Source organism: Bos javanicus, chromosome 1 (assembly GCF_032452875.1).
Source record: "Bos javanicus breed banteng chromosome 1, ARS-OSU_banteng_1.0, whole genome shotgun sequence".
Taxonomy (NCBI): domain Eukaryota; kingdom Metazoa; phylum Chordata; class Mammalia; order Artiodactyla; family Bovidae; genus Bos; species Bos javanicus.
Window position 1 is genome coordinate 46,568,717 of NC_083868.1, and position 16,256 is coordinate 46,584,972.

At 39.6% G+C, this 16,256-nt stretch overlaps 1 long non-coding RNA gene across 1 annotated transcript in view; it reads left to right on the forward strand.

The window, feature by feature from the left end:
- Window positions 1-16,256, forward strand: part of LOC133227860 (uncharacterized) — an 88,057-nt gene that overhangs the window by 12,177 nt on the left and 59,624 nt on the right. The window contains exon 2 of the long non-coding RNA XR_009729982.1: window positions 9,304-9,400. This is a non-coding gene — a long non-coding RNA (uncharacterized LOC133227860). The remainder of the gene's footprint in view (window positions 1-9,303; window positions 9,401-16,256) is intronic.

The window sequence follows — 16,256 nt, forward strand, 5'->3', positions numbered from 1 at the left end:
GCTCAATTTTCTCAGTCTATCATTGAAGTGAAGTCGCTCAGTCGTGTCCGACTCTTTGTGACCCCATGGACTGTAGCCTACCGGGCTCTTCCGTCTATGGGGTTTTCCAGGCAAGAGTATTGGAGTGGGTTGCCATTTCCTTCTCCAGAGGACCTTCCCGACCCAGGGCTCAAACCCGGGTCTCCCGCAGTGTAGGCAGAGGCTTTACCTTCTGAGCCACAAGGGAAGTCTCTATTTATTCACGGTTACTTATTTGCAAAGATCAGAAAATCAGGATTATATGGTTGGATATAGAAATGTGTACATAGTAACAACTGCCTTCACTTTGGTGCTTGGCTTAAGATCTTTGTAAATTAGTTGCCAGACTGAGCAGAATCAACCATTTTAAGGCATAAAATGTGTCAAGGCTTTTCACTTGATACACTTGGAAGGAGATTATTTCTCTCCATCAATGGACAGGGAAGCCTGGCGTGCTGCAGTTCATGGGGTCACAAAGAGTCGGACACAACTGAGTGACTGAACAACAACAAAAGGGCTCATTCGTCACAAGTAGATTTCCTCTACTTGTGGTTAAATGCCTCAAACAATAATCTGAGGAAATTTGGTGTCTCTAGCCTAATCCTGATTTTATTCTGAAAAACAAACAAAATAGCACTTCAAGGCTTCTTCCCTCTGACATGGACTATTTGTTTTAAAATGTGGCTCTGAGGCAGTCTGCATGGTCTTTTGAGGACATCCCAGGGGAAAGACAGCTTTATAGATTAGCTAAACATTATACCTGCCAGATTTCAGATGGTGCCAAAACTTTAGCCTTTTCTTTTTCCATTGAAGTACTGGAAAGTATTGTAATACTTCATTGAGAGTGATGGATGGGGTCTATTTAATAAGGACTTTAGTACTTTTATTTTATCCTCATTGCTTTGTAAAGTAGACCTTTATTTTTCATACTTTTTATGGATGAGTTTCCTCTTTATTACCATGAAACCCAGATACCCAAATCCTTGACTAAACTCATTGGCAATGTTTATTCTACTTATGTATAAGCAAATAAAGGAAGGCACTCTGGTACAGCTCTCTGAACTTGGATCACATACAGAGTTTGGAAGTATTATAAACACAGGGAAAATCTTGGAGTTTATTAACTAAGAGTTGATAAGAAAACTGGACAGTGAAAAGGCTGAGAGTATCCAGTTGACTCTATCTCTGACATGTCCCTTGGGTTTCTTTCAGCTTCACCATTTTCTTCTTAGACTGTTACAGAAGGCTGCTGCTGACTTTTTGTCCTTAACCTTGGCCCCCTACCAGCTGCTTTCCATGTGGCAGTTATACTGGAGGGGTGCAGTCAGTCAATCAGTGAGTCCAGTCGCTCAGTTGTATCCAACTCTTTGCAACCCCATGGACTGCAGCATGCCATGTTTCCCTGGCCATCACCAATTCCTGGAGCTTACTCAAACTCATGTCCATTGAGTCAGTGATGTCATCCAACCGTCTCATCCTCTATTATCCCCTTTTCTTCCTGCCTTCAATCTTTCCCAGTATCAAGGTCTTTTCCAGTGAGTCAGTTCTTCACATCAGGTGGCCCAAGTATTGGAGCTTCAGCTTCAGCAACAGTCCATCCTGGAGGGACACAGGCTACATCTTATTTGTGATTGTCCATGCATTGCCTAGCACAGTGCCTATTTCATGGTTGGTATACAACAAGTGTTGGAATAAATATTGAAAAATTATATTACTTCTATGAAATATTCAGTGGACCCACATGGCTTAAAAAATCGAGTCTACTTTCCTTGGCATGACACCAGCAGCCAATAGATAGACTCAGGCATCTGAGTGCCACTCAGTGATCAGAATGGGAGTGTGATGGCAGTGAGAGGAGCTAAGTGCTGGGTTGCCAGAAGATTTAAATGCAAATATCCCAGGAAAAAGTGATAAAATTTACATAAATGTGTACCTATATGTATATGTGTGTCTATATATATATATATATATAGACACACACACACATACACATGCTGCTAAGTCGCTTCAGTCGTGTCCGACTCTGTGCGACCCCATGGACTGCAGCCTACCAGGCTTCTCCGTCCCTGGGATTCTCCAGGCAAGAACACTGGAGTGGGTTGCCATTTCCTTCTCCAATGCATGAAAGTGGAAAGTGAAAGTGAAGTCGCTCAGTCGTGTCTGACTCTTAGCGACCCCATGGACTGCAGCCCACCAGGCTCCTCCGTCCATGGGATTTTCTGGGCAACAGTACTGGAGTGGGGTGCCATTGCCTTCTCCACACATACACATATATGTATATAAATGAGAAATGGAGAGTTCAGTGATAATAATTTGCTCTCTACGTTGTATTTTGCACTAAATCAGGTACCCCTTTTCATTTTTAATTTAGAAAACCTTACTATTCACCTCTAAATAAGTCTAAGGTAAAGTTAAAAAATTAAATACTTCTTACGGGTTTAAAACTCAATCTGTTACATTCACGGAGTTTTTTCATGGCACTAAAAGCTATTGTACACATATTAAGGGCTTCAGAAGTGAATTTACCACCTGTATTAAAATGTACATTGCTTTATTAGTAGAAACACTTTTTTTTTGTTTCAAGCTATTATGATTTTTGATAAAGCTGCCAGAATCTGTGTAAAAAAAGACAGTGAAAAGGTAGAATCCTGTATTAGTAAGAGGGTGGTATTCAGTGACTCTCTGTGGCTTCCAAGGCCCTGAAGGGGCCTGTACACCAGGGAGCTTTGCTCTCATGGCAGGTTCGAAGCAGACTTGACAGGGAGTCAGACCTAGAGAGCAGGAGACAAGGGCTGTGTGAAAGTTGCACAGTTTGGTAAAAAACCAGAAACCACTTAACTAGAAATCTTTTCTCACTTGCTTTTCCTGACAGGAAAAGCAAATACTGAGAAACACTAGTTTGAGATACTAGGCAGTGCTAAGGGGTTAGGGGAGCCTCCCAGGCTCCTGTCTTTCTCTCTCTACAGGCGCCTCACTACAACTCTCCACAGAACATGGAGAAATCCTTCTGAAAAACGCCTCAGGTCATGCTGTGCTGTGCTTAGTCACTCAGTTGTGTCCAACTCTTCATGACCCCATGGACTGTACCCCGCCAGGCTCCTCTGTCAAATGGAATTCTCCAGGCTAGAGTACTGGAGTGGGTAGCTGTTCGCCTCTCCAGGGAATCGTCCCAACCCAGGGATCGACCCATGTCTCCAATATCTCAGGAGGGTTCTTTACCATCTGAGCCACCAGGGAAGCCCAAGAATACTGGAGTAGATAGCCTATCCCTTCTCCAGTGGATCTTCCCAACCCAGGAATAGAACTGGGATCTCCTGAACTGCAGACAGATTCTTTACCAGCCGAGCTACCAGGGAAGCCCCCAGGTCATGCTACCTCCTTACAAAAAGATCTGCAGATTAGGGTTTTGCATAACACCCACAGATAAAGGCCAAAGTCCTGGATTCTGGCCAAATTGAAAACTTATCTCATGCCACTCTTCTCTTTGAGCTTTTGGCTTCACCCATCCTGGAAGTTTCCTGGTTGTTTCTGGAAAACCCCAGTGCCATGCTATTTTCAAGGCCTGTACACTTGCTGCTTTCTCTGTTGTTAACATGTTTCCCCCAGATATCCACATGGCTTGTTTCCTTGTCTACTTAGGTCTTTGCTCAAATGCCACTTTTTTAGAAGCCTTGTTTGACTACCTGATCCCCCATAGTTAGCACTCAGTCCTTCCTGATAATAGTGTCTTAGGGATATGCCTACTTGCCGTCTACCCCACTGGAAAGTGAGTTCCTTGAGAGCAGAGACTTTGCCTGTTGTGAACACTGATGAAATCCCTGTGCTTGGAATAATGTTTGGTATGTAGCTGGTGCATAGTGAATATTTGTGGAATGGATGAATGAATGAGTATATGAGAGCAATACAAAGTAATAGGTTTGGTGGAAGAAAGTCAGGCAAGTGGGTTTATAAATATTTCTTGAGAACATTTCCTCATTATAGTAGATTTTCCTGATAGGAACAATTGATTTATCCGAGCTGAACTTTGTGGAGATAAAAGGAGAGAGGAAAGGAGAGAAAGGACAGGATAGAGGTGGGAGACAAAAAGGTGGCAGAAAGCTGAGCGCCGAAGAATTGATGCTTTTGAACTGTGGTGTTGGAGAAGACTCTTGAGAGTCCCTTGGACTGCAAGGAGATCCAACCAGTCCACGCTCAAGAAGATCAGTCCTGGGTGTTCTTTGGAAGGAATGATACTAAAGCTGAAACTCCAGTACTTTGGCCACCTCATACGAAGAGTTGACTCATTGGAAAAGACCCTGATGCTGGGAGGGACTGGGGGCAGGAGGAGTAGGGGACAACAGAGGATGAGATGGCTGGATGGCATCACTGACTCGATGGACGTGAGTCTGAGTGAACTCTGGTTGTTGGTGATGGACAGGGAGGCCTGGTGTGCTACGATTCACGGGGTCACAAAGAGTCAGACATGACTGAGGGACTGAACTGAACTGAACTGAACTGAAAGGTTGGGATGAGTGGTGGTGTGGTTCTCTACTCAGGTAGCAGATTCAATCAAGCCTGAAATATTAATAGTCAGTGCCTTTGGTAGGAATTCATGGAAAGATTGTACTGAATAATCTTAAGGGTTTCATTGACTAATAATAAAGATGTAAAACAGATTTTCAAGGAACTTGGTAAGTGGATAGTGAAGATATATTGATGTGGTCAATGTAGGAATTGAAAAATTAATCACAAGCCCCAGAGGAACATTAGAGAACTGATAATATCACCTCCTGAGGACATTGAATGCTGTAGGGCACTTAAGGCTTTCTCAAGGGTAATTTGAATTACACGAGATTTTCACTTTGTGGGCTGAGCCACCTAACCCTGGAGCAAGATGTGACTCTGTTGTGAAGAGAGAAGGAAAGACCAGGATCTGATCTGGGTGTGCACTAAAATTGGTAAAGGCTGAAAATGGAGGATGTGTCACAATGGAAGTGGTTCTGTGTATCTGTCTTTCTAGCTGCTAAGTATTTAGGAAGGGCCTTGATTTTGACCAAACTCAAACTATTAGGAGTTGTGAAATCCAAGTACTTCTTTCTAGTTTATTGTCACCTCCCCATGACACAGAGTTGCAAGGTTGGATATAGGCTGACAGTTTCCCTGTTTGTAATATAGGTGATGATTCATTAGGATTTTTCCAATGAGCACGACATTGAATGAATGAAACTTCTTGTCTTGGTGCATGTCAAAGACATTGGAAACCATTACATGCTTTGCCTGTGATCAGTAGCCTTGGGACTGGCCTCTGCGAGGGTTTTGCAAATCCACTCAATCATCTGTGCATTCTTCACATAACCTTACATGGCAGGGCTGAAGTAGGAATGCATGTACACCACATCGGGGATAGTGACGATAGGGGTGAAGAGGAGTTCAGAGGTCTAGATGATCCACAGTTACTTGTAAGCTTTGGTATACTCTGGGATACACAAGAATACTTTTTGAAAATGAGCTAGAAGTTGAGATCTGCATTACTGACATATACTTTCATCTCTTTCTCCTTTTGTCTTGGTGGTTGGCTCACAGTGACCTGTGTTCTAACCCTGAGAAATTGCTGAGTCTTTTTTTTTTTTTTTCCCAAGAGGAGAATGGGAAATAGATAAGCAACTGTGATGTCATCAGGGTTTAGGAAGCTTCCTCAGTCATACAGAACTGTGTTATTGACCTGGGCCTGCTCTTTTTGCTTTTTACTGTAAGAGGTACTAGCTGGTTCTGTTTGCTTGTTTGTCTTCATGGGATCAGTTTCTGAAGTGAAAAGATACAGCCTTTTGTTAACCTCTGAAGGGCACCCAATGAAATGAAAATAATAGCACAAGTTTAGGATTGAGGGTAGTCTTTGTGGGAAAATTATGAGATCAAATCTCTAATTTCCTCCATGATCTAGGTTTGTAAGGAAAATAGTTCTCTCACTTTATTTCTTCTGTTTCAAAGTCACTTTTATTGGTGTGGGGAATTGCAGATTTTATTGCTGGCACAAAGATGAACTATTTTGACAACCATCTTCTAAATTAAAATGGGTGATAAAGAAGTTCTGGTGGAGAAATATACAATGAAGCTTAATGATAGAAAAGACCCAGCCAGTTTTTAAAATACTGGGATTGAAATTTTATGGTTTCTGAAGATGACTCACTGCTTAGCTGTGTCATGAGTTTCATTTTGAAATGAAAGACACTATGCGGTTTTCATTTGAGGCTTCACGTCGATGCACAAAGGAAATGAGCCCGTATTGGGAAGTTAACTTGAAATACATATAACTAATGATAAAAAAAAAAGTGTCAAACTGTTGTTCAGCCAACCTCCTCAACTCTTTTCTGGCATTACCAGGCTGTTCTACAATTATAAAATACCTGATGTCTTCTCCTCTTGTCTGAGAACTCCTAAAGGGCAGGAACCAGCTTAAGCAATAAAGCTGTTGAGTGAACAAGTGAAGATCAGCTCTAAGAGAGTGAAAACCTCAGCTCAAATCTTTCCGGGTCATTGATGATGAGAAGGCTCTCTGTGTCCTCTATGTATCCACACACTTGACTTATGCACAGTCTTGGTTAGAGAAGCTGTTTTACAGGGTTATTTTCACAATAGTATTCACATTCCCACACTTGGATATTCTCTTGAAACCAATATGGGAAAAGGGGTGGTGAATATAGGAAGTGCAGGGGAAACAAAGCAAATGTGATAAAAAACAAATAAGCTTAATTATTTTAAAGTTGATTTAACTTATTTCAATTTACTTCCACATAGTCTGAAGAGGTACAGTATTCTGGACTCTTGTGATAACAAACTCTTGTGATGAGGAGGGAGGCAGAAATAAGATGTCGTAGATAACGAAAGGAGTTGTGAGGTGGTACAATTTAATTTTAGATGTATGGGCTCTTAAGTCAGACCAGGACTGAAGCTGGTTCTACCGTTATTAGCTCTGAGAACTTAGAGAAGTTAGGAAGTTAACTGAGCCTAATGCTCAGTTGCCTTTTTTTGCAAAATGGGAATAATAATAAAAATATACTATAAGGTTATTATGAGGATTAAATGATACATTCATGTATATCATACACCCAACTTGGATTACCAGATCAATCAATGTGAGCACTTAGGGATTAAACAGCAGAATGGAAAGAGCTAGGAAGATAGCTCTAGTAACTGAGTTTACTTTAAAGTTTCTGTAAGATACAGCATTTTGTTATGAGATGGCATTTATTACAGGTAGACCAATCAAAATCACCATGTACTTAATAGCCTTTGAAAATAAACATTGATATCAGCACTTGCTTTCCCCAGATTTACTGAAGTAAATTTATCTTCAAACTTCTCCTCTAAAGAACACAGATGAGAGTATGAACTGCTTCATTTCTGACAACCAAAAAAGCTGTCTTCATTGTCCAAATTACAACCAGGCAGTCCAAGGAAGATATATTCCCTTTTGGGAGAATGGCAGTTTAGATTCTGGAAAAAATAGAATAAATGCTATAGAGAGTGGCTGAAGAAATTGTTGAAGTCTGGTAACGTTTCAAAACTGAATTTCCATTTTCTGACCCATGAAAACATTTCTCTTTCTTTTAAAATGTGGGACTCCAAACTTGTGGGGGAGAGTCTTTTTTCCTGTTTAGCAGTCTTACGTTTTATTGAGAATGAGGCCATTCCATATGAAATCTCTCATTATCTCCTGGAGGGTAGTCTCTGCTCCCTTTGTCTACTTCAGAAGGAGGTATCTTGTTCTTTTCCTTACCCAGAACACTGCTTTTGATTTTGTTACTGCTCCCCTCCGCTCAGTTTGGCTCCATCCTTTAGGTACCATCTTTCTTCCATCTTTAATCTTTATTCCTCTGCCTAAAAGTAGGGTGAGGGCCCTTCCTATCCTAAAATAACCCTCCTCTGACTCTGCTACTTGAGCAAGCTACTACTTATCTTTCTTCTGCTCACCACCAAACTTCTAAAAGAGTTTGAATTCTGCTTTCACTTCTTACTCATGCATTCACTTCTTAACTCTTTGCAATATGGTTTCCACCTCTAGCCCTCTATGAAACTGCCTTCTGGAAGGTCACCTGATTGATCTTTCATATGCAACATAATAAGCATTTCTTAGTCCTCTTTCTCCTTGTCTTCTCTGCAGAAATTTCCCTTCTTGGAACATTCCCCTCCTATGGCCTCTATGATACTGTGGTCTGCTGGTTCTTTAAACTTTCTGAGAACCTTTCTTTTGCCTCCTTCACCAGCTGCTTTTTCTTCCTACTTCTGCTCCATAATGAAGATATTCTCTTCTCCACAGGTAACTCCTCATCCTCTCACTGTGCTTTGCATGCTGATCTCTTCAATCTCTTTTCCCTTCATCTCAAAATCTCTCTCTCCTGATGATTTCAAAATCAGCAATTTCAAACTGTTGTTAGGATTCCCTTATTCAATCAGCCAGGTTTCAAACTCAGCATATTTAAAACTAAAGTTATTTACTTATATTCATTAAACTCCAAACTCAGATTGTCTTTATTTTGTTTTTATTAATGACACCACTATTTTATTAATTTATTTTTTAATTGATGGAAAATTGTTTTACAATGTTGTGTTGGTTTCTGATGTACAACAACATGAATCAGTCATAATTATACATACATATATATATGCTCCTTCCCTCTTAAGCCTCTCTCCCCTCCCTCCATCCCACCCCTCTCGGTCATCACCGAGTGCCAGGCTGTGCTCCCTGTGTTATATGGCAACTAATGACACCACTATTAATGTCTGATCTTTCAAAACTCCTTTCTCTCTCTTCTCCTTCCCTCTCCCATCCTCCTTCCCTCCCTTCCTTCCTTTCTTTTTTCTTTCTTATTTATCATCCTGCATGCCTAATACATTATTGGGTATTGAAGATCCCATAGGTTTTGTAGTACAGAAGGTAGGGAGAGCATCTATTTTGGAATTACATAAGTCTGGGTTCATGTCATGGTTTTACTACTTAATCCCTTTTTGGCCTTGAGCAAATTACTTAAGCTCTTAGAATCTTGGTATCCTTATTTATAAAATGGGGAAAATAACATCGCCTCCATGGCCAGTTGAGAGCATTTGAAAAGAGCTGCACATTTTCTACTTCTTAATACATAGTAATTTAATTCTTTTCCCTGAGTCTGGTTCTCTTATACCTGCTTTTCATTTCCATTAAATGCAATGACACTTGTAGAAGTACTTCAAGAGGTTCCTGACAAGTAGGTGTTTATCACGTGTTGTTTTTTTCCCTTTCCTTCCTTCTGTTGTATTTCCTCCATTCAGACCTACATTGTTACTCGTCTGAACAATTGATGGGGCTCCTCCATGACCCTGGCTCCTGCTGGACATCGGGACTCATGCTCCTCCCACACCACTGCTGGTAGGTTGACCTTCTTTGGGCTTCCTCAGATGAGGCCACCCTCCTGCTCAGAAACCTTTGCTGCTTCATTATTTTCCAGAAAATGAAATAGGAAAACATAAGGTCCAAGTTATTTTCACAGACCTATATGTCACAGTTTTTTTATACATGGTCTGCATGCCTCTAACCTGTCCTTACTTTTCTCTTCGGTTGCCTTTCCTCCTAGGTCTGGAATGACATCAAACCAGACTCTGTCTACCACACGTGCTTCTATTATGATCACCCAAACACTTTCCCTCATCACCCAAACACTTGGAAGTTCTCTCTCCTTTGACTCCACAAAGACTTTGCACTTCTCATCCTCAACTTATTCCCATTTTAGTGGTTATTTATTCATTTACACTTTCCAACTTCTCCCTCCCTGAGAGCATAACTCTAAGACTGTAGCCAGTTACTGTATCTATGTTTTGAAGTAGCCGGTCTAGTGGACTCTCAGTATGTTTTGGCTTAATGAGAATAATAAACCTTTGCTATACAGACCCACTTGTGAAAGTCTTTTAGACAACAGAACCACTGTTTATGAGAGGAGAAAGAGAAATAGAGAAAAGGGATAATAATAAGAAAGAGAAGAAGGAAAAAGAAAGGCAGTTCATTTGGGGGGAACAAAGCTGTCATTTTCTGATTGGGTCAGAAAAGTATGAAATGTAAAGAAATATAAGTCCCCTCAAAAGTCACAAAACTAGGATTATGCTGACAGAGCAAGGGAGTTTTGAAAGCAGTCTTCATTCTAATCCCATTCTAATTCTTGGCATAGTATAATGATTACATCCCTCACAGAAGATAGGCTGGCAAATTGCCCTGTATCTGAAAATAAAGGAAATGCCCTGGAAAGAATGAGATGTGGTAAAAAGAGGAAATGACAACATCATAAAAAGTCTAGCTCTTAGTCATCGCAGGAGCACCCCAAATCTCGGCATTTGTTGAGTAGCCTGAGGGGATCCTAGCGTCCCTCTTGTCACTGTGTAAAAGGCAGTCGCTTTGACATAACCAGAGATAAAGCAACCTAGGTACACGGAGGTGGCCTAAAATTTTGGGACTGTAAGTATACAGTATATAAGATTTGGGGGCTGAGTATACAAATGATACTCAATAAAAGCCTGTTAATTGATGTACCACAGTTTGTGACAGAACTTCTCAGTCATCTTAGGGTGACAGAACTCTGGGATCTGATCCAAGAATAAGGTAAAGTGAGTGAGTGAAGTCTCTCAGTCGTGTCCAACTCTTTGTGACCCCATGGACTGTAGCCTACCAGGCTCCTCCCTCCATGGGATTCTCCAGGCAAGAGTACTGGAGTGGGTTGCCATTGCCTTCTCCAGGGGATCTTCCCGACCCAGGATCGAACCTGAGTCTCCCGAATTCCAGGCAGATGCTTTAACCTCTGAGCCACCAGGGAAGCCCAGAGTAGGGTAAGCAGCTCAGAAAATGTTGGGGTTTGCCACATCAGTCAGTAACATCAGGACAAGTAGGATTGTCTTGGCTAAGATATGATAAAAGCCATATGTTCTCTTGTTTTACAAGCTTAAATCATAGGTGAGAACTTGATGAATTTCAAGAAGGTCTTTGGGGAGCCAAATTTAGGACGATTTTAAAAGTTAAGATGAGAATTAGTTTTTCCCCGGCGAGGCATTTCTTCTAGCTAAGAGAGTTTATGTCTGTGTGGTTGATAAACTTCCATTTCATCGTGAATTTTTCAAATACAAAGAATATTTAAAACCTATTTTTAAGCCTAATTTAGAATGTTAATTATCCCCTTGGATACATTTGGAAAATCAGCACAAGTCTCTGAGGAAGTGTGTTTTTGGTGAATTTTGCAGCAGAGCTTGCTTGAGCATTCAGAGTTTGCGAGTCTCAGGCCATGATCGTCATCCCTTCATTTGCGGGTCTTAGATTCGCCAGTCTTAGATATGCCAGTAACTTAGTGAAAATTTATTTATTCATCATTTTACCATCAAATACACCATTATAAATATAGCAAGCAAAGATGAAGGAAAGGACCATATTATTAATATTGGGGTTTTTAATTCTAATGCAAGGTTAAAAAAAAAGATTGACTTCAGTTTCCCAAAACAGTCATTTATGCTTTTTGAGCCATGCTGCTGCTAAGTCGCTTCAGTCGTATCTGACTCTGTGCGACCCCATAGACGGCAGCCCACCAGGCTCCCCCGTCCCTGGGATTCTCCAGGCAAGAACACTGGAGTGGATTTCCATTTCCTTCTCCATAGAAATGAGTTATTTGACATGATGATTTTTCACTTGCCTTCCTCTCTTCCTCTCCAGTTTCTACTAGTATGAAGGCTTCCCTTTCTCAGGATGTTCTAAAACTGCCTTTGAGGGAAACTTCAAGTTAGCCTTTTTGATTGTACTTTTTTCATTGAATTCTGGTGCTTGTCCTTAAAATTTGCAAGATTGGTTCTTAAAGAATTCTGCTAACATGATGGTCTCAGGCAGTGATTATTCCAGGATTTCTTGAATAAAGATAAGCAAAACTTCATTAAATTTCCAAAATACTAAGGAAGACCCTTTAAATTCACATGTGAAAACAGCCTGTGATTGCTTTCTGCTGATTTACTACTCGTTTGACAGGATATTGCAATCATGCTTTCACCACCAGGTTCATGTGGGAAATCTTAGGATTGGCTCCATAACTGTCACTTCACATCTGTGGACAATTTCAGGTTTCTCTGAATTTCCCTCATTATCTTTTGAATTTTCACTGGTTTCAAATTTGCTCATCAAACTTCCTGTTTTTAACCGCTGATCCATGCTCCCAGTTGAAAATGTAATTTGAAACTATTCAGTTGAAAAAGTTAAGTATAACTTTACAACACAAAAAACCCCCCTCAGAATTTGGGGTTATTTTGTGTTATGGGAGAATTCACTGTTTGGAAAAAGACATAAACATGGATATATATTTATAAAAAGGTATTTAAATGTCATAATTGTAGTGGTAATTTAACTGGTCTATGGGAAGTGTGTGTGTAAGTGTGTGTATGCAGAAGTTAGAAAAGCCCCACCGACTCTAAACAGGACAAATGCATTAAAAAATATATGAACTGTAAAGACTGGACTTGCCGAGAGATTATGTAACCTGATACACTACCACTGTTCTTCTCATTAGGTAGTGAAACTGCCATAAGCGTGATCTCATCTAAGACATGTTTTCAGCTTTCCTTACTGGAGGAGCCATACTTGTTGATTGGAGCAGAGGTGGTAACTTGACTAGCCTGGACCAATCAAAGACTCTTTTCTACAATAGGGGAGTTGGGACGAAAACTTTCCAGTTTAATCTAATTCCATTTTCTTGTGGTCAGAATTCTAAGATGACTCCAATCTCTCTTTAGGTAGATGCAGTGCTAACCTGCAGCGACTTTGGAAAAGAGGTAGTGGCTGGTAGCACCCAGTGATATCCTGAGTTACGCAGAATGACTGGCTCCTTTGAAAAATGAGCAGAGACCACTATATATTTTTGAGTTCTTATATTTACTTTTTATGCTTTTCTGATTCTTCTCTAAGGCTTTTAGTTGTCATTTATTTTTGCAGTTTTGTTGCCTATAGAAGAAGAGAAAAATAGTTACGCTGTTACCCAATTCTGCCCCTTCTGGGTCCATATTTTCTATACTGGCCCTTCTGAACTTTTTAGTTGAAGATGTACCACAAATACATCTGATCATTGGGAACATACTGATTTCCCAGCGTATCTTGGCAGAGTTGTAGCCTTTTTCCTTTTGGTTCACCTGTGATAATGTTGGACTCTTCCAACAGGAACTTTGGCAAAAACTAAAGGTGGAGTAGGATGGGAGTGGAAGGGTGAGATGGTGGGAGAGCATAGACATCAATGAGTTTGCATAGTTTACAGTTCTGATCTGTTTCTTATGTACAGCCAAGATCTAGGATGGTTAACATAGCAAATCATTTCTCTCCTAAAGAATTTGTGTTCAGTATATAAAGAGTTACTGAAGAGTATATAAAGTTAGAGTTACTTCTAACAAAAAGACAAATTATCCACTTATAAATGAGAAAAGGAATTGGATAAACATTTCACCAAACGACATATAAATGGTCAATAAGCACATGAAAAGATGCTCAACATCATTAGTCATTCATTTCAGTTCAGTTCAGTCGCTCAGTCATGTCTGACTCTTTGCGACCCCATGAATTGCAGCACGCCAGGCCTCCCTGTCCATCACCAACTCCTGGAGTTCACTCAGACTCACGTCCATCGAGTCGGTGATGCCATCCAGCCATCTCATCCTCTGTCATCCCCTTCTCCTCCTGCCCCCAATCCCTCCCAGCATCAGAGTCTTTTCCAATGAGTCAACTCTTCGCATGAGGTGGTTAGGGAAATGAAAATCAAAACCACAATGAGACACCACTTATTATCCAATAAGATGGCTAAATTAGAATAAAAAACAACCAGGCAATGACAAGTGTATGTGCACGTGTATGTGTGTGTGTGTGAACATGCACGTGTGTACTTTTTGCTGGACTGCTGTGTCTTCATAATATTCTACATACTACTGGGCCACACTGAACTATATTAGCTATATTTGGGTTTTGCTGTTACAGCATTTTATAGTTTAGTGTGATGTTTACCATATGTTATTGACCTCATTTAATCCTTGCAACTATATAAGGTTGGCAGAGTAGATCATTATTTCCTCTTTTTTGAAGATAAAGAAGTTCAGGCTCAGAGATGAAGTGGATCCTGTAAATGGCATATGTACTCAGTTGCTTCAGTCGTGTCCAACTCTTTGCGACCCCATGGACTGTACCCACCAGGCTCCTCTGTCCATGGGATTCTCCAGGCAAGAATACTGGAGTGGGTTGCCATGCTCTCTTCCAGGGGATTGTCCTGACCCAGGGATCTAACCTACATTTCTCCATCTCCTGCTTTGGCAGGGAAGTTTTTTTTTTTTTTTAACCACTAGCGCCACCTAGGAAGCCCATAAATGGTTAAACTGGGTCTTGACTTCAGGTTGTTCTTATAGGATACCATGCTACTTCTCCAATAATACTGCCTTACATTTCATTGCAGTGTTTAGATAACTTTAAAACAGTGCATTCGTCTATATTACTTCATTTGTTTCTTGGCTGTACTGCACAGCTTGTGGGGTCCTGGGTCCTGGACTAGGGATCAAACCTGGAATCTCAGCAGTGAAAGTGCAGAGTCCTAACCACTGGACCACCAAGGAATTCCCTATATTACTTCACTTTAAACTTTACAACCAACCAGTGACCTAAATAGGCCATGTAACATATAAATGAATTATATTTATTTAAGGTTGAAAAAAATGACACTCAGAATGATCATAAGTTGTATTTCAAGCATTGCCACTCAGCTTGGACAAATTGTTTAACTTTTCTTATTCTAAGCATTGTGACATGTCAATTGAAGGCTCATATTACATGATATCAAAGGTCCTTTTGAAGCCTACTACTTTATGATTCTATCATTTAGAATGTCCCTCCATTAGTAATGTTAAGCTCTAAACAATTAAATTACTCATAAAGTCCATAGTATTTTAATAATTTCATCTAATTGGACAAAAAAATTCCAACACATCACAGTTAACCTTTTATGGTAAATACTGTGTTGAGCTTTTTTTTTTTTTAAGCAAAACAGTTTCTGCTATACCAGCACTTTGCAACCTGGCTGTGGAAAAAAATACCCTTAATATTTACCTCAGCAGGAAGAGTGCATCAGAAGAAATTCTTTTATTTCCTATTTACTTGCTGTACTATATATCATTTGTTTTCATTTCTTTGTAATAATGCATTGATAATGTATTTAAAAGACATGTTAAAAATGCTTCTCATAGTTTCACATTTTCTTGGCACCTGAAAATAAAATAGTGAATTAATTGTTTTCAGAATGCTTCTCAAGAATTCTGTGACCTTTACTTCATGATAACTTAAAGGTAAATTTCAGCTCTTTCCAGGATATTGGTTTAGGAGAATTGGTGGGTGTGAATGTTACCTAACAGTTTCAAAGTTATCTGTATAATCTTTTGATAACAATCAATTAAGTTTCGTAGTCTCTCAAAATTTCCTCTACAACCCAAGAAATTAGTGATCTTAAGGAGCAGCTATAGCACTTTAAAAAAAGTCTCCATCCCCTCCGTTTTTTAAAAATTATTTTTCTTTTTGTCCTGTTCAAATAGGCTTTAAACACACAGATAGTGCTTTCTGGTCATTGACCATATGGGAAATTATCATCTTTTCATTTCCCCCAAATTGAAAGAAGTTCACTGAAAGAGGAAGACTCTCAGTGATAGGCTGAGTTAAACACAGAAAATCAAGATGTATGGGAAAATCTTGAGAAATGGGAGAGTCAGTTTCAGGACAGCTTAATTTCAGTCATGTTCCTTTTGATATTTTTTTAAAGGCCACCAAGATTCCAGAATAGTTTCTCCCACCAAACAATAGTTCGAAGATAAAGCCCACCAGGAGGTATATGAGTACAGAGAAATTTATTTGAAAAGTATAATAAACTATTAAATGTGTTATACTAAATTTCCTACTCAGTCTTATAGAGCCAAAAATTAACTTTAATTATTGCATAAGAAATGGCTGTTGGCAAAACTAATACAATTATGTAAAGTTTAAAAATAAAATAAAATTAGAAAAAAAAAAAGAAATGGCTGTTTAGAGATGTGTTTACAAACCAGTTGTACTTCATTTAATGAGTTAAAACCTAATCACATTATGAAATATTTATTCTAATTAGTCAGACCTCATTTATTGTATTTCATGAAATATATCCATTTCTTTTTTCTCATGGTTAGAAATACAATTTTAAAACCTATAATTAAAAGTA